Genomic DNA, 19,458 nt, shown 5'->3' with positions numbered 1-19,458 from the left:
GCACCCATCCAGGCAAGTGGAGAGTATTCCATCACACTCCTGACTTGTGCCTTGTAGATGGTGGACAGGCTTTGGGGAGTCAGGAGGTGAGTTACTCGCCTCAGGATTCCTAGCCTCTGGCTTGCTCTTGTAGCCACGGTATTTATATGGCTACTCCAGTTCAGTTTCTTGTCAATGGTAGCCTCTAGGATGTTGATAGTGGGGGATTCAGCGATGGTAATGCCGTTGAATGTCAAGGGGAGATGGTTAGATTCTCTCTTGTTGGAGATGGTCATTGTCTGGCACTTGTGTGGCGCGAATGTTACTTGCCACTTTATCAGCCCAAGCCTGGATATTGTCCAGGTCTTGCTGCATGTATCATGATGTCATCCATGTGACAAATAGCTCCTTTTGAGCCCTTCTAAGATGTTGGACATAGATGTTTGGAAAATCTCTGGTGTAGAAGTTATTCCAAATGGTAGCCAATTGAAACAAAACCTCCCAAAAGGTGTTCTAAATGTGGCTAGTAATCTTGAAGTCTCATCTAAGGGTATTGTTGGTGTCAAGTTTGATAAACATGGTGCTATGAGACAATTTTGCTAAGCTGTCATACACTATGGACATTGAATGAATCCTGCGAGTCACTGCTTTGTTAAGCTGCGTTAAATCCACACAAATATGTAGAGTTCCATTTTGTTTTGGGACAGGAACCATGGCCGAGCACCACACCTTTGGTTGTGTAACCAGAAAAATTACTCCCTGTCGGGTCATCTCTTCCAACTGGTCTTGAACTTGATTCCGGAGAGGTATCTTTCTGGGTGCAAAGATAAACACTGACGTGCCGTTGTCCTTAAGTGTGATTCAATACTCTGTCTTGAGTCTTTCAAAACCTGTGAAAAGTTTTGGATAGTCTGCTTGGAAGTGACTGTTTACCTGTGGCTGTTTGACTTCAAGAATCTTCTTGATCAGATCCAGGTCTAAGCATGCTTTTCTACTTAGAAGGGAAAATTCTTGATTTTGCAAGATGTATAAGGTCTCAATAATTTGTCTCCCTCTATATTGGAGAGTTGCTTGAAGCTTATCCTTCACTTTCAGTTGGGTCTCACCTTGACCATGCAACTGTGTATCTGCCGGTAATACCTCATCAACCATTACTCTTGGTCTGACAGAACTGTGACATTAGCACCTGTGTCCAGTTTAAAATTTGTTAGGTATCCATTGACGTAGATATCTGCTGTCCAAAACCCCTGATTTGGGTCATTAATTTCTCCTAGGAAATCTCTTGGTTACTTTTTGCTGAGATGCTGATACACTGCTGTGTGAATGAAGGTGTTCTGCTTAACAACTTTGCGCAAAGATGTCTTGCTCTGGCACATTTTCCCTTTAATATCCAGTCTTTTTACAATTGAAGCACTCTGCTTTACTGGCAGGACACTGCTCCCATCTGTGGGTCTTCCTGGCTCCATAGGACTGGCATGGTTTCCCGGTGTCATGCACCTTCTCACCTATGTGTGCCTTTTTTACGGATTGCCTTTCTGTCTTTGGCTTCACTAACTGTACAGACATTGGATTTGTTCTAATCCAAGGCTGCTCTTCAGCCTGCAGAATAGCTCTGTTTTGTCTTCGTACTTCCACCTGTTGTACGATCTGAATTGCCTCCTCGAGTGTAAGGTCATCTTTGGACTGCAAGAGATCTGACAGAGATTCATCAGGTATGCCGACAACTATTCACTATCAGTTCTGCCTTTAATTCTGTATATTCGCATCACTCTGCTTATCTGTACATTTATAAAGGAATCTACAGATTCACCTATTTTCTAGACACTCTTGTCGAATTTTGCTGTCTCCAGAAATTTGTTACTGCGTAGATTAAAATATTTGTCAAAGGTTTGAAGTACATGTTCTAATTTATCAGAAGCATGTTTATCCCTTGACTCACAGTCACATCATCCACATTTGAACCCATAGAATATAAAAGGGTATTTACTTATTCTGTTTCTGATTTAGTATGGAGTTGGGAAGCAATCCTAAATCATCAGAATCTTTTTTCCATAAAGCCCAATTTTGTACCTGATTGGGTCTTTCCTGATCATGGAAGCCTTCAGGCATTCTGAATTTTGAATCCATTCTGCTTTTTTTTAGCTTAGTTAGGCTTTGTAGGGTGTTGTAAATTGTACTGGCTTCATTGGAGTTGTTTGTGCTCTTTCTGGGGTTTTCCTGCGCTTTCCGAGCGTTCCCACGCTTTCTCTGGCTGAGTAATGGTTGCCGTCTCCGCCCGACTCCCAAATCATCTTTCCACCCGATCGACCCTTCTCCCCATTTTTTTTTTTCAACCCAGTGCGCCATTAGCCGAGATCGTCACCCAGTGTTGAGACTCGGAACCTGATTGCTGGACCTGGATGCTTCTGTGGTGCAGTCTGAATGCCTGCACGGCTGACTCACTGTCTGTGTCTTCTTTGGCTGCGGCGAAGCTCTGGAGCTCACAGTAGTACCCTGACAAGATTTGCTGTTCTCTTGGCGCTACTGCGTAAGGTATGGTGATCTTCAAAAATTTCTGGTCATTTTAACTGGTGCCACCATGTTGTGTGTCGTTGCAAAGCTAGGGTATTGCAGACTGATTCTATATAGGTCAACTAACAACTCTTTATTATATATACATTACTATTTAAAACCCTGCCTTCTTAGCTGGCACCCTTCGTGCTGCTACTCTCTCCTTCCAAAACCCATTATCATGTGACTACTGCATCATCATCTCTACAAGGGGAGGGGTTGCTCTCACTGTTTCTGACATGAACCTTTAAATGTCCTAGTACTCGGGGAGAAAGGGGGAATTCTCCCACTTCTCTTCGAATAGTGTGTTGGGATCTTTTATATTCACTTTAATAGGAGATGGGACCTCAGTTTATCATTGCATCTACAAGATAGCACCTCTGAAAATGTAGTACGCCCTCACTCTTGCCCTGTTGTGTCAGCCTAGTGCCTTGTTCAAGAATTTAGCATTGGTGTTCCCGTTTGCAACAACTGTCACTGAGGTCTGTAATTCCACAAGTATTAAATACTAAAAATATCCCTGACAGATTTATGTAGGTGTAGGAGCAGTTGGAACAAGCTGCCGTGGATTATTACAAATAATAATGACGCAGAAATGTTCTGAACCAGTAGAACTCCAAATTGGGTATCTGTATACCACAATGATGCTGTGATACCTTCTTCCCTTCATAAATATTAGCATATGGCATGTATGTCATATCTTGTGGAATTGTATCCACAATGACTGGGATCTGAATGTGTGATGGTGTACAGTGGCTTTGTAGTTGAATAAGGAAATGATAACATTTTATGAAGCCAACTAGTTTAGTAGCAACTATATTTTTCAGGTATTTCCTTGTCTTAATTTCCCCTCACTTTTTTTTTCTCTCCCTTTCTCACTGGAATTAGACAGGAGACTCATTGAAATGAAGTGTTGGCTAGGACACAGAAATTCCCTGGTCACACTTTAAGTTGTCGAACATGGCTCAGTCGAAGCACACTCGCCTTGAAGTCTGAAAGTCGTGGGATCAAACCCTAGTCCGGAGACTAGTCTAGATTGACACTTGGTGCAGCACTCCCTCAGCACTGCACCAGTCAGAGATTCTGTCTTTCAGATAAGACATTAAGCCACTTGGCGCCTCAGGGATGTTAAAGATCATATTGCGCTAATAGAGCAGGGGTATTCTCCCGGTGTCCTGCCCAACAATTATCTCTGATTCACCAACTAAAAACAAGTTATCTGGTCAAGTTATCTCATTGCAGTTTGTGTGACTTTGCTGTGTGCAAATTGGCTGCTGCATTTGCTGCATAACAGTGGTGATTACACTTCAAAAGTGTTTAATTGCCTGTGTAACACTTGGGTCCTGAAAGGTGTTGCATAAATGCAAGTTGTTCCTTTCCTTGGGTAATTAGGAAATAAGTTCTGTTGCTTTTGAGTGGTGCCCTATTTAATGAACTTTTGAATTTGTAAGTAACTTGATTGAGGTGCATTTGATTTGCTGGTTGGGTTTTTTGTAAGCAACAACTTGGTATTTCAGTAGTGACTTTAACAGAATGAAACATCCAAAGGCACTTCACGAGCATTATCAAACAAAATTTGACAGAGTTACATAAGATATTACATCGAGCAGACCATTGGTTCCCCTGCTCTGTCATTTTTTTCCTGCTCCACACGAGCCTCCTCCCACCTATTTCATGTAATCCTATCATTCCCTATCTATTTCTCTCTCTCTCTCTCATTCTAACTCAACCCCTCGCTCTGCCCCTCCTTCCCCCTTGCTCTGCCTCCTCGCCACTCTATTGTTGCTCAAAAGTCAGGGTACGCCAGTTAAATAGCAGGCATCAATCAGTGCAAAACATTTTAGATCCAACCAAAGCTTTCACCGAGTGTTGCTTGGCATTTTTCATTATTCTCTGTGCTTTTCCTGAAAGTTTCAACTATTGAATGTGATGTGATCTGACTTGTTTAAAGGGCTGAGATGTAGCTGATGGAAATGGAAGGAGGCTGTTTTGCTTTGAACTAAGATACTGTAAATCCGTCATTGGGAGTAGAGCAAAAAAGCAAACAGCATAATGGAAATAGGAGGCTATGTTGCTGCACAAATGCTATTATTTGCACCTTAAGTCAGTTTTGTGAAACAGCAGGTAATTGTTTGAAGGCCTCCCAGATATAATATTTTCAATCATTCAGCATCAGTAAAGCACATAATTTGGTACTGGAGATGCGAAGAAACATTAAAGCCTGACCCTCCCTCTTGTCCTTCCTCGCAGTGGTTCCCAGCAAAAGCAGTTGAAAGTTGCATTGATTAAAATGGAGGTTAATGAAGATCAGATAAGCAAAATACAGCTAGTGCTGGAAATATGAAAAGTGGGGTTAATGTTTTAGGTTGGCTGGTGATAAAAGAAACTTGTTGACCCCTTTTAAAGTTGGACAAAATTCCCCTGAAGTAGAAAAATTACCCTGGCATACCTAGTTTTTCTCCTTCCACCTTTTTCTCTCCTTTTCTGAAGATATCCTTGTGTATACCTTACCCATTTCCCACTAGCTCAACACCACTGACAATAATATTGACAAGAAAGACACTATCCAGACAAGAGTGGTATTGAGCTAGTGAACTATGACTGGCATCACACCACAGCCCAGTCCAGTTCTTCCCCAACACACCCATTGATCTCTACAGACATAAAGATATTTAAATCAATATCAACCAAGGCAGCCAATTTTTCCCCCCATGCTGTTTCTACAGCAGGGACTGGACAAATGGACCTACGGCTTTCTTGGTTTGTGCAGTTTCTGCATTTAATTGGAAGTGACAGTTGTAGTGTGGCTAGCTGCGTGAGTTTGTGCCAGTGTGTGCTCTGTGGATTTGAGTTAGTATGCAGGTTAAATTAGATTGATTCCTGGGATGAGAGGGCTGTCCTACGAGAAGAGATTGAGTAAAATGGGCCTATATTCTCTGGAGTTTAGCAGAATGAGAGGTGATCTCCTCAGTGAAACACACAAAATTCTTAGAGGGCTTGACCAGGTAGACACAGAGGTTGCTTCCCCTGGCTGGAGAGTCTAGAACATGGGGTCATAATCTCATGATAAAGAGTCAGCCATTTAGCACTGAGATGAGAAATTTTTTCATTGAGGGTTGTGAATCTTTGGAATTCTTTACCCCAGAGAACTGTGGATGCTTAGTCGATGCGATTGATAGATTTCTGGGCATTAAGACAATTCAGGTATATGGTGATGGGAGCAGCAGTAGACTTTATGACCCTTTTTATGTTCTTATCCTGGCTTACTGATGGGAGAGATTACCAATGTTCAGGTTCCATCTTGATATAGGAACATAGCAACATTAGAATGGGAGTGAGATTTCAGCTGCTCAAGCCTGTTTCACCATTCAATTTGGTCATGGTGGCTCTGTACCTCAACTCCATTTTACCTATCTATGCTCCATATCCCTTGATTTCCTTACCCAATGAAAATCTATCAATCTTGATCTTGGGAATTTCAATTAACCCAGAATCCACTGGCTTTTGGAGGAGCAAGTTCTATTTTTCCACTACCCTTTGTGTGAAAACGTCCTTCCTGATTTAACTCCTAAATGCCTCAGGTCTCCCTTTTAATTTTTTGCCTCCTTGTGTTGAATTCCCTTATCAAATCCTTTAAATGTTTTAAATACTGATTTTGGATCATTCCTCGACCTTCTAAACTTGAGAAATACAAACCAAGTTAATGCAACCTGTCATCATAGTTTAAGCATTTAATCCAAGACAGTTACCACTTCTATTGTGAGACCTTGGTAAGCTGAGCAAGGTCCACAGCAGAAAAACACCAATGTTAAAATTGAATGCAAGTTTCTAGCCATAGGGTGGGGCAGGGCACAAAACCAAGTTCAAACCCTGTTATTGGGATCTGCGGGAGTCTACAATTCAGCTGCTGTACAAAATACAATTAATTCAATTAATCTCTTCCGGATTGTGGGTTGATCTTGTCTTGAAGACAGATATGATTTATAGGTTTCTTTTGGCAGTTCCAATTGATATGCTGAGTGGAGTTGATTGTGTGGTTAGCCCATTTACTACAAATAGTTCCTTCAGTGAGTGAGAAAACTGTTTCTTCCTTCCTCTTTGAACCCCCCCCCCCCCCTCTCAAAAAGGCCTAGTCGGGTGCAGTCTATTTGTAACCTTTGTTCTTTAATGTATTGTGCCTTTTTAAGGTTTTTCATAATTATTGCTACTTGCAATTTCCAGAGCAGTTAAATCTGGCAAATCCTTGGCAAGCTTTTGTCAGAAATCAACCATGTCCTGGTGTCTCTGCCTGGCATATCTTCCACTTGGGTCCCTATTGACACACGAGGCAACCTATTTCTTTCTCCGCTTTTTACATCCAGATTATGCTTTGAGTTGTTTCTGTAACACTGTCCATTTTATGTGGACAGGTCGGTACCCCTGATTCACAATCCCCTACCAGGAAAACGGTCTAGGTGCACTGATGGGAGAGGGGGACATGTGGGGGGGTTGAGGGTTGTTGCTCCGCTCCCATCGGATGCCCGATCCTGTTGGATATCAACTCAGTATTTGGAGATGAGAACTCTCGTCTCTGCCCATTAGGGCTATGATGGGGATACACCCTCCCATTACACGAGTACCTTTCTGGATATCAACTCAGTACTTAGACATCAGAGCTCTGTACTTCTGTGCAATGGGTCTACAATGGGGAGGGGGGTAATCACTTCACACCCATTGGATGCGAGTACCCTGCTGGATGTCAACCCAGTGTTCTAAGCCCAGAAAGTTCAGTTCCACCTAGAATCGTAGAATAGTACGGCACAGAAGGAGGCCATTTGGCCCAACGAGTCTTTTGAAGAACAATCCAATTCCCCTGCTCTTTCCCCCGATGCCTGCATTTTTTTTTTCCTTCAAGGATTTATCTAATTCCCTTTTGAAAGCTGCTATCAAATTTGTATCCACCACCCCATCAGACAATACATTCCAAATCCTAACCACTCATGGCATAAAACGAAAGCTTCCCCCATGTTGCCTCTGGTTCTTTTGCCAATCACCTTAAATCTGTGCCCTCTTTGTCTACCCTTCAGCCATTGGAAAGAGTTTCTCTTTATTTCCTCTATCTAAATCCTTCATGATTTTAAACACCTCTGCCAAAACTCCTCTTGAAGTATTTCATCTGTGTGGACTTTGTACGTGCAGAAATTATTACTTGCTGTCATATTGTCTTGCCCTAAATACACAAATGTGCTTGAAAGTGACAGACTGTTATATGGGCTGCCAGTGAAGCTTTGCCTCTGTTAGGTTAGTACAGCAGCACACGATATCAAGAAATGGCTGAAGGCACTGGATACGGCAAAGGCCAAGTGCCCTGACAACATTCTGGCAATAGTACTGAAGACTTGTGCTCCAGCACTAGCCGTGCCCCTAGCCAAGCTGTTCCAGTACAGCTACAACACTGGCATCTACCTGGCAATGTGGAAAGTTGCCCAGGTATGTCCTGTGCACAAAAAGCAGGACAAATCCAACCCGGCAATTACTGCCCTATCCATCTACTCTCAATCATCAGCAAAGTGATGGAAGGGGTCGTCGACAGTTCTATCAAGCGGCACTTGCTCAGTAATAACTGACTGTCAGTTTGGGTTCCACTCATGACTGCCTTGGTCCAAACATGGACAAAAGAGCTGAACGCCAGAGGTGAGATGAGAGTGACTGCCCTAGACATCAAGGCAGCATTTGACCGATTTTTGGCATCAAGGAGCCCTTGCAAAACTAGAGTCAATGAGAATCGGGGGGGAAAACTCTCCACTGGTTGGAGTCGTTACTATCACACAGGAAGATGGGTGTGGTTGTTGGAGGTCAATCATCTCAGTTCCAGAATATAACTGCAAGAGTTCCTCAGGATAGTGTCCTTGGCCCAACCATCTTCAGCTGCTTCATCAATGACCTTAACTCCAACACAGTCAGAAGTAGGGATGTTCGCTGATGATTGCACAGTGTTCACCATTTGCAATTCCTCAGATACTGATGAAGCAAGACCTGGACCCCATCCACCAGCTTCAACATTCACTCCCTTCACCACTGACGCACAGTGGCAGCAGTGTATACCATCAACAAGATGCACTGCAGCGACTCACCAAGGCCCCTTCGACAGCACCTTCCAAACCCGCGACCTCTACCACCCAGAAGGACAAAGGCAGCAGATGCATGGGACCATCACCATCTGCAAGTGCCCCTCCAAGCTACACACCATCCTGATTTGGAACAGTATCGCCGTTCCTTCACTGTCGCTGGGTCAAAATCTTGCAACTCCCTTCCTAACAGCACTGTGGGTGTACTGACACCCCAAGGACTGCAGCGCTTCAAGAAGGCATCTCCACCACCACCTCGAGGGCAATTAGAGATGGGCAATAAATGCTGGCCTTGCCAGTGACGCCCACATCCCATGAACGAATAAAAAAAAAAAGCCTTGATATACTTCCTTTCTTCCTGTGCTTTTTCTTCACAGCCCTTCTGTCTTTATCTCATATTAGTAACCTAGAGAGCTTAGCTGCTGCTGGGTTATTTCAGTGTCGGTTTTATCTGTGTGGTGCCACAAAGCCACATACAGTTGGGATGAGGACTTTCGGGGCTTTTGTTTCCAGTCTCTTTCACCATTTGTACAGATTTCAGTTGGTAACTGCTCTGTGGTAGAAATAGTAATAAAACCTGTTCAGTCTTGCTGTCCGCCTTCAGATAGCAGATAAATATGCATTTGTTTCTAGTTCTCACACTTTCTAATGTGCTGAACTTTTATTGCATTAACTGTCAACTATTTCTCTTCGCCTAGCAGTGAGGTTTTGCTGATTTTTTTTTTTAACTCTGCGTATCTTAAAGGCCAATTGTAATGGTCCACATGCAGCAAGACCTGGACAACATCCAGGCTTGGGCTGTTAAGTGGCAAGTAACATTCGTGCCACACAAGTGCCAGGCACTGACCATCTCTCCATAACGTTCAATGGCATTACCATTGCTGAATCCCCCACTATCAACATCCTGGGGGTCACCATTGACCAGAAACTGAACTGGACCAGTCACAAATACTGTAGCTAGAACAGCAGGTCAAAGGCTGGGAATTCTGCAGTGAGTAACTCAGCTCCTGTCTCCCCAAAGACTATCCACCATCTACAAGACACAAGTCAGGCGTGTGATTGAATATTCTCCACTTGCCTGGATAAGTGCAACTCCAACAAGACTCAAGAAGCTTGACATGGATCCAGGAAAAAGCACCCTGCTTGACCGGCACCCCATCCACCACCGATGCTCAGTGGCAGCAGTGTGTACCATCTACAAGATGCACTGCAGCACCTCGCCACGCCATCGCCTTCAGCACCTTTCAAACCCGCAACCTTTACCGCTTAGAGGGACAAGGGCAGCAGATCAATGCGCCCTAACCCGAAATTGTCGCAACTGCATCCACTCATGCATTCGCTCGCGCACGTGTGCAAACGCAAAAGAAAAGGCAGATAGAAAGGAAAACGGGTAAGCGGTTGTAAGTGGGGGTAGGTTTCAAGGATCACAGTAAAACCGTTGAACTCTCTCGGAAGTCAAGTTCTTACTGGAGTCATAGTGATACAGCACCGAAACAGGCTTCAGCCCACCGAGTCCGTGCTGACCATCAACCACCCATGTATACTAATCCTACGTTAATCCCATTTTCCCTCCCAGATCCCCACCATCCCTCAATTCTCCTACCACCTACCTACACTAGGGGCAATTTCTTTTACAATGGCCAATTTACCTATCAACCCACAAGTCTTTGGCATGTGGGAGGAAACCGGAGCATCCGGAGGAAACCCATGCCGTCACAGTGAGAACTTGCAAACACCGCACAGGCAGTACCCAGAACTGAACGCGGGTCGCTGGAGCTTTGAGGCTGCGGTGCTAACCACTGCGCCACTGTGCCGCCCATTGGTTGCAGGTTTCTCTCTGTTGAAAGTTCAGTTGAAGACGGTGGATCACTTCTAATGCACTGCTGTATAATGTAGATGTAAAATTCCACAGCAGGGCACGTCCCTTCTGGCTTGCTGGATTCCTCCAAGCCCCTTAGCTAGAAAAGCTGTTTGGTGATGCTCCTTTTTTCTATCCTTCCTTTCTTTCTCTCCTCTCTCTTGCTCGCTCTTTCTCTTCCCCGCCTCCCCCTCACTCACTCGCTCTTTCTCTCCCCTCCCCCCCCCCCCCCGCTCGCTCACTCTCTCTCTTTTCTCCCCCCCCCCCTCGCTCGCTCGTTCCCTCCCAAGCATGTGACCCTTTGTCCTGTTCTCATGATTTAATTTAAAGTTGTTACTTCATTATAATTTCTGTCATCAACAAGTTAAACATTTGTAAACTTATTGTGAATGCAGAAAGTAACTGTCTAATCATGTATAGCAGTCATTTTCCAACCCTTGATTAAGAACTGTAATGTCTGGTACATGTTGGAACTTGCTAGCTTACTTGTGAAGAACCTTGCATTTGTCATGATGATTGAACCTGAGTTGACAGCTAGAGCTAGTTTCTAGGGTGTTCCAAGTGTGATTGTGTATTTTTTTTACTATTGTAGTACAGTTCAACAATGTTAAGTTTCCTCAAATGTATCCATCAGGTCAGGGTGGGTTTAATTTTATTTTTTGGTTACAAGTTTCTCTCGCCCCCTCCTCACTTTGTCCCTGCTCATTGCTCCTGTTCCTTTAACCCCTACCCCACAACATTGGACCATACTTCAAACACAATAAGTTAATAGTTTTTCAAAGAATGTCATGAGGAATGTAGAAAGTCCATTCCCTCTGAGGAAAAAGCAAGACTGAAAGGGGAGGCCAAAAGTAACTTGGAGATTAATCAGATTTATTTTAGTAGAAACCAGAAACACAAATTTGTGAGCAATAGTATGTTACAATGTTTCAGGGTATATTCAGATAAATTTGAAATTCTTGTAAGAAAAAGCTTGCAATTATATAGTGCCTTTCATGACCTTAGGAAGTAACAGTCAATGAAGTACTTTGGAAGGGTAATTACCATTGTAGGAAAACATAGCAACTAATTTATACACAGCAAGTTCTCTTGAGCAGAAATGAGATGAATGACCAAATAATCTGCTTTTGGTGGGTTTGGTTGAGGGAAAACTCAAGACCAGGAGAAGTCTCCTGCTCTTTGAATAGTGCTATGGAATCTTTTGCATCTACATAAGAGGATAGATGGGGCCTGTAAGGAAAGCAACAATCAAGTCGGTAAGAATCTGGTTAGTAGTTCTAGAAACACCATAAATAATGGACTGTGCCTGAAAAACAAACAATAGAGAATATTAATCCTAATGCACAAACTCAAGGATTATAAAGCAATTGGCCTAGCACCCAGAGTCGGGAAAATAATTGTCAGTATCTTATGGGTTACATCAATGTTTACCTAAGGAATGCACAGAGCATAAGGACCAGTCTGCATGGGTTTTGATGCAGTAAGTTGTGATTCTCAGATCAACTGCAAGTTTTTTTTTTATTTTAAAAACTGAATAGGTGTTGCACTGGTTTACACATGGTGCTTTGTAAGTAAAATGTATTACTGCATTGGAGGAGTAACACACTGATAACACTTTGCCTATTGCTCTGGCATTACATCCTTGCACCCCAATTTGTTTTGCAGTACTGGTGGTGAACCTTGAGAGATTTAGGTGTTATAACAGCTGGATCTTTGTCTTGCTCAATAGCCTTACATTAACAATCCCACATGCTGTACACGTGCTTGGCTTTAGCCCAACCCACATGCATGACACTGCATTTTTCTATATTAAATAACGTCTGCCAGACACGGAACCTTTCCCTCACTGCATCCAGATCTGCTGTAATCTTTGCTTCTTATCTAAGGTCTTAACACCCGCACAAATCTTTACCGTCCACAAACTTTTAGACAATTCCCCTGATGATGGAGAGCTCCAATCCCTAGTAGACTCCTAGTAAGTGGTCCCTGTACAGAGCCACTACCATTAGTGGCAACCTTCTGCCAACAAGAAGGCCACTAATTCCTCCAACTCAAAATCTGCCCTCCAGTCACACAAGACTCAATCTTATTAAGTAACCTATTGTGCAGCATCTTGCCAAAGTATTTTTGAAAATTGAGATACCTATTGTCAACCAGGCTACTTGCACCCATCAACCTCGTCACTTCTTCAAGAAGTTCAAGCAAGTTGATGAGATATGACCATCTTTAACGAAAGCTGCATCGAGTGCCTTTTTAATAACCTCTTCTCTGTCCAGTGGTCATGCAGACTTTCTGTGAGCCCTTACATTAGCTTTCCTCTAATTGAAGTTAAACTAATGGGCCTCTAACTTTTTGGCTGTGACACGTTGCCCTTTTTCGAATATTGGCATCACATGATCATCTTTAAACAACAGGTAGTGGAAATCTGGAACACTCTTTTCCCCCAAAAAAGCTATAGATGCTGGGTCAATTGAAAATTTCGAAACTTCTGTTGATAGATTTTTGTTAGGCAAGGTGATTAAGGGTTAGGAACATAGGAGCAGGAGTCGGCCATTCAGCCCATGGTTCCAAGGCGGGAAGATGAAGTTGAGATGCAGATCAGTCCTGATCTAATTGAATGACAGAAAAGCCTCAAAGAGCTGGATGACTTACTCCTGTGTATGTTCCAATGACTTCCCTCCAGTCCATGGAAACTGTTCTAGACCCTAGCGAGCTGCTAAATATATGAGCAAGGGGCTCTTGGAGTACAGCTCCCATTTCTTTTGAGTATCCTTGGATGAATGCTGTTAGGACAAGCAGTCTGATCTGTTTTGTGACGCATTATTTTATACAGAACAGCATTTCTATCCTCTTACAACTTCAGAGTCAACTGTACATACATTATTGGTAGCTCAACATCATCTGTGGTGAAAACTGACTCAGTAGACAATTGGAACCCCAGTCATTTCTTGAGTCAACCTGAATCTGCCCTCAAAAATCCTTCAAAGGCCCAATGCATTCTGTAATGGCTCTTTTGGTTCCTAACAGCTGAAAAACACTTCCTTGTCATTACCACAACTATCCACCATCTTCTTTTCCAGTGTCCTCTAAGCTGGTCTGATAGCAGCTTTAGTTCCCATTAGGTGAGCACTCTGGCTATCCCTGTTCACTTGAGCACTATTTTCTTTTAAGCCTATAAAACGTATTTTTGCTCGACTCTGATTAGTCCCTGGACATGAATTGTTGGTCAATTTGGCTTTGTTTTACTGCCTAACTGTCTTTTATTTGTAGATTATAATGTGGCTTTCATTAGCATTATTTGGGTGATTTTGAAGTTATTGCATTTTGCTTCTGTCTTGAGTGTGTCCCTGCCCAGGTAATCCAGTTGACCTGGTACAAGTCCTCTGCCTTCTCTGCAACTTTAGTTCTCTTGAAGTCTGGTACTAGCATTAAATGTTCAGTAACTTGGGTTTGATTGGTGTTGAATATAAGTTTGCCTAGGCAATCTCCCTCCATAGAGGTCTGGTACTGCATCAAGGTTATGACTAAAAACTAAATCTGGTACCCAACTGCCCTTCACTCCCTCATTAACATCTGTAAGGAAACAATCATTTGTTGGAATCTGGAACACACTGCCTGAAGAGGTGGTAGAGGCAGGAACCCTCGCAACATTTAAGAAGTATTTAGATGAGCACTTGAAACGCCATAACATACAAGGCTACTGGCCAAGTGCTGGAAAATAGGATTAGAATAGATAGGTGCTTGATGGCCGGCACGGACACGATGAGCCGAAAGGCCTGTTTCTGAGCTGTATAACTCTGACTCTATAATCTATAAATCTATCAACTATCCTGTTCTCAATATTAAATGGATCATTGCATGAAGGAAGGATGAATAAAGGGATAGAGGTACAGAGGTGCAAACATGTGATCAGGACTGTTGCTCATTTGGAGGGTAAATACCAACATGGACTGAGTGGGATAAACTGCTTGTTTCCATCTTTTTTTTTTGCCATTCTATGTAATATGTTTGTATAATGCATCCCACCAGAAACCTGTGAGTAAAGCAGCCAAGGGGCAATGCATCAGTTGGAGTTGGCTTTCAGCTTCCACCCTAGACTGTAAAGAATTACCAAGGATTCTGAACTCCTTTCCAGTAGTGCTGCACATCAATGATCAAACACCCCTGAAATGTTTGTGGGGTGGGGTAGTTAACAAAATCTGGACGGTTACTGTAATAGCCATGAAATGTTATGGGGGAGATTACACTAGAGTCATGTTATCTGCTTGGTGCAGGAGTGCAAGTGCCACTTTGGGCACATCTTTGACACACACCAGCTCCATGTCAGCAGAAATTCATCTGTCTGCCTTGGGGGGAGGAGGAGTTGTCTTATCGGGTTGCCAGCAGTAATTGTTCTGACCCGATGCCAAGGCTTCCATAAAACCTTAGAATGATACAACACAGAAGAAGGCCATTGTGCCCGTGCCAGCTCTTTGAAAGATTTATCCAAATAGTCCCAACACCCCCCCCCCACTTTTCTTTCCCCATAGCCCTGCAATTTATTTTCCTATTAAAGTATATATCCAATTCCCTTTTGAAAGTTATTATTGAATCTGCTTCCACTGCCCTTTCATGCAGTGCATTTCAAACATTACCACTTGGGTGTTAGTCTGTGTATATATGTGTATATATATATAAAATGTATAATATCTAATTTAAAAAATCCTCACCTCGCCTGTTGCTAGTTCCCTTAAATCTGTGTCCTTTGGTTAGTGACCCATCTGTCAGTGGAAGCAGTTGCACCTTATTTAATCTATCAAAATCCTTAATGATTTGGAACACTTCTATTAAATCTCTCCTTTAACCTGGTCTGTTCCAAAGAGAGCAACCCCAGACTTCCATGCCTCACTGGTTGTCTTTCTTCACTGTTAACCCTGTTTTACCTGCTATAAGTGAGCTCTGTTGATCTTTATAGGCCATTCATGTTGTTTTCCAGTAGCTGGCCTGTACTGACCTCCTCTAGGTATCTAGCAAGGTCCTGAGACTCGAAATGGAGTCCTGAATGCGGCCTTCAGTTAGCGGTGCTTATACTTCTTCCCAAGCCTTTTTATGACCCACTTCTTGATGCAGCTGCAGGGTCAATGATTGAAAAATTTTCATGTCCTTTAGACACCTCCAGAGAACAGAATGTATTAGTATCCACAGGTGACACCTTCCTGAACAGCCTGATGTTATCCAGTTAAAAAAATAAGTGCCCCTTTTTCTTTTCACCTGTTTGGCATTGAAGAACTTTATTCGGCTTGACACACTTGACCTGAGAAGTACCTACTGTAAAAATGTAACTTGAATGGTTGGAACATTCAGTCCAATGGCATTCTCCCTTGGGGTGAATTACTCATCAGCCATGCTCTCGGTACGCATTTGTTATGAGTGATTGCAACTTTGATAACCTATAAGATTTGTGTCAAGTCAGCGATCACTTGATGGACTATTTTCACAGATTATAATGGGTACTGAAGCCACATGCAAAAAAAAAGTCTCTAGGTAAATATAACCATTGCAGCTACAGTGCCAGGAAAAGCTACAAGAAAACGACCATATACTGTTGTGTCGTACAACTTTGTAGAGTCTTTGACCTGTTCCAACCCCTCCCCCTTTTTTATTTGTGTGTGGTTTAACTTAATTTCCATCTCAAATTGTTCATCCTTGAAATGCCCAGCTGAAATTCCATTCCAGTCCTGTACTAGGGCTTCCAAACAGCAGCATGCACTCCAGCTTTATAACGTCGTTTCCTCACCTGCTTCCCTGTACAACTAGGGCTCAAAGCTGCTCAAATCTCTTCTTTTAATTAAAAAGCCATTCTAGGAATTCATTGGAAAAGGAAAGAAAGATGGGATTAAGAGACACCAAAAGAACAAGTTAAAGATTTAAATTTTTCATTTTTGGTAAATGTCCGACAATTTAAAATCAGAAGGAATGAGACTCAACACTTGAAAAAGTTAATTTTTGGTGTCAGAGGTTGTTTAGCATTAGGACTCATCACACCATTAAAAAATTTACTTATGCTTGAATCGACAACACCTATAACTTAGCTCTGGTGAGTTTAGGGGGCAAGTTTAAGAGGGCATTTATCACTTAAGTACAGTGACATCATGCAGTTCTATGTATCTGAAAGCCAAGTCTTTTGCCAAATTATGTCAACTTCTGGAAGGGCAGAGCAACTTGGATAGCAATGTCTGGATTTTTGCATTTAACTGTGCATGTGCTCTCCAATTTACACTTTAATAACAGTGAACTCTGGCCCAGATTTGGCAGTTCAAAGAATGGTGAGGCTATTATGATTGAAACCATGGGAGCATTGTTTGACATTTGTTTGAGTGTTCCCTCCTAGTATTCTTAGTTGGTTTCTCATCAAATATTTTATCTACATTCTTGTTTTAGCCTTTAATTAAACTGACCATAATATGTCTGACACTGAACAACAGTAACTTCACAGTACATCAAAACCTCTCTGTTTTGGCATAATTTACAATGAAAGTTTTTAAACTTTTAGGAATAATAATTAGTTGCATCTGCCTATTGGTTGTAAAACTTGACTAATATTTGCCTGAGTATAGAAGATTGAGGGATGATCTAATTGAGCTGTTTAAAATGTTAAAAAGGATTGTGTAGATAGAGAGAAACTACATCCTTTGGGGAAAATCAAGATCTGGGGGACTTGAAGCTTAAAATTAAAGCCAGACCATTTAGGAAGCACTTTTTCCACACAGAGGCTAGTAGAAATCTGGAATTCCCTTTCCTCCCCACCCTCAAAACTTAATGGATCCTTAATCAGTTGGAGCTTTCAAGACTGAGATTGATTGATTTTTATTTTGGTAAAGGTACCAAGAGCAATGGTGTGTAAGTGGAGTTGAGGTACAGATCAGTCATGCTGAAATTGAATGGCAGCAGGCTCGAAGGGACTGAATCCCTTCTCTTCCTATGATTCTAAAAAGTTTTTTTTTTTATTCATGGGATGTGCACATTACTGGCCAGGACAGCAATTTATTGCTGATCTCTAATTGCCCTTGAGAAGGTGATGGTGAGCCGCCGCCTTGAAGTGCTGCAGTCCATCTGGTGTAGACACACCCACAGTGCGGTTAGGAAGGGAGTTCCAGGATTTTGACCCAGTGACAGTGAAGGAACGACGATATAGTTCCAAGTCGGAATGGTGTGTGACTTGGGGAACTTGCAGGTGGTGGTGTTCCCAGCATTTGCTGCCCTTTTCCTTCTCGGTGGTAGAGCTTGTGGGTTTGGAAGGTGCTGGCAAGGGATCCTTGGTGAGTTGCTCTAGTACATCTTGTTTATGCTGCCACTGTGCATCAGTGGTGGAGGGATTGAATGTTTAAGGTGGTGGATAGGATGATCAAGCGGCTGCTTTGTTCTGGATGATGGCAAGCCTTTGGAGTGTTGTTGGAGCTGCACCCATCCAGGCAAGTGGAGAGTATTTCATTACACTCCTGACTTGTGCCTTGTAGATGGTGGACAGGATTTGGGGAGTCAGAAGGTGAGTTTCTAGCTGCAGAATTCCCAGCCTCTGACCAGCTCTTGGAGCCGTAGTCTTTATATGGCTACTCCCGTTCAATTTCTGGTCAATGGTAACCCCCAGGATGTTGATAGTGGGGGATTCAGCGATGGTAACGCCATTGAACATCAAGGAGAGATGGTTAGATTCTCTGTTGTTGGTGATGGTCATTTCCTGGCATTTGTGTGGCACGAATGTTACTTACCACTTATCAACCCAAGCCAGAATGTTGTCCCGATCTTGCTACATGTGGACATGGACTGCTTCAGTATCTGAGAAGTCTGAAATGGTGCTGAACACTGTGCAATCATCAGTGAACATCCCTACTTCTGACCTTTATGATGGAGTGAATGCCATTGATGAAGCAGCTGAAGATGGTTGGGCCTAGAACACTACGCTAAGGAACCTCTGCAGTGATGACCTGGGGCTGAAATGACTGGCCTCCAACAACCACAACAACCCTTTTTATAACCTTCCTTCCTTTTTATGCTAGCTATGCCTCCAATCCATGGAGAGTTTTCCCCCACTGATTCCCATTGATTTCATTTTACTTGGGCTCCCTGATGCCACACAGTCAAATGCTGCCTTGAGGTCAAGGGCAGTCACTCTCCCCTCACTTCAAGCCAATCCCACTGACAACACTGGGTGTTCTAGAATACTACTGTGCAAGTAAAAATGCTGAATGATTAGCTTATGTGCCGATGGATAGGAAATAGTGTAGAGTTTCAACATGATTTATGTTATTGCATCACTTGGCTTCAGCGTGATTCTGGCATTAACAAGACGCTCTGGGAAGGACGAATACCTTTTCACGGTGCTTCTTTAAGAAATCTTCATTCACCTTTCACCTGACTGCACTTTTGCTGGACGCAACTGTGTGCTTTCACTTCAGCTCTTGTCAATGAAATTGTCCGGTCATGGGTGTGTCAGAAATACCAGCCAGGAGCTGTACAAGCTTGTCTGATCCTGAACTCAACTGTTTACTACACCCCTTTGCTTTCGTCACATCTCTTTGATAACATCGCAAGTGGAAACCTGGATTGCTTTAGTTCCTCACTCAGGGCCATTATTGCTTTAATGTTCACCAATGAGACAGACTTGAAAAGGTAAGGATAAAGGTGTGTTTTTATTCTTTCCATTGAGGTTATGCATACTGGCAGTCAATATGTTGGCGCTCAAATGATTTGGCTTGGTATATTGCCAGCTTCAGGTTAGCAAAAGAATAATTCAAGCGTTTAGCCCATCCTTCCTCTCTCTGTCACTGCTCTTTGCTTCTACTTAGCAATGTCACAATAGTACCATGATTAACACCTTGCTTGAAGCAGTCCAATTTTAAAGAGAGAGAAAAAGAACTTGAAATTACTTAGTGTCTTTCACATCATCGGGAAATTCGAAAGCACTTCACAGCCAATGAAGTACTT

General features: G+C 42.7%; 1 protein-coding gene across 5 annotated transcripts in view; it reads left to right on the top strand.

Moving 5' to 3' along the window:
• sgms2a (sphingomyelin synthase 2a) overlaps positions 1–19,458 on the top strand; it is a 65,152-nt gene that overhangs the window by 6,319 nt on the left and 39,375 nt on the right. Inside the window, exon 3 of one of the 5 annotated variants that reach the window (XM_068045501.1) lies at positions 2,318–2,511. The exons of the other annotated variants lie outside the window; for them this stretch is intronic. The gene's annotated coding sequence lies outside the window, so the exon portion shown is untranslated. The remainder of the gene's footprint in view (positions 1–2,317; positions 2,512–19,458) is intronic. 5 annotated transcript variants of the gene reach the window in all.

The sequence above is a fragment of the Heterodontus francisci genome, chromosome 1 (genome assembly GCF_036365525.1).
Source record: "Heterodontus francisci isolate sHetFra1 chromosome 1, sHetFra1.hap1, whole genome shotgun sequence".
In the NCBI taxonomy this organism is placed as follows: Eukaryota; Metazoa; Chordata; class Chondrichthyes; order Heterodontiformes; family Heterodontidae; genus Heterodontus; species Heterodontus francisci.
The sequence above is the reverse complement of the archived record's forward strand: the minus strand, read 5'-3'. Positions and strand labels throughout refer to the sequence as shown.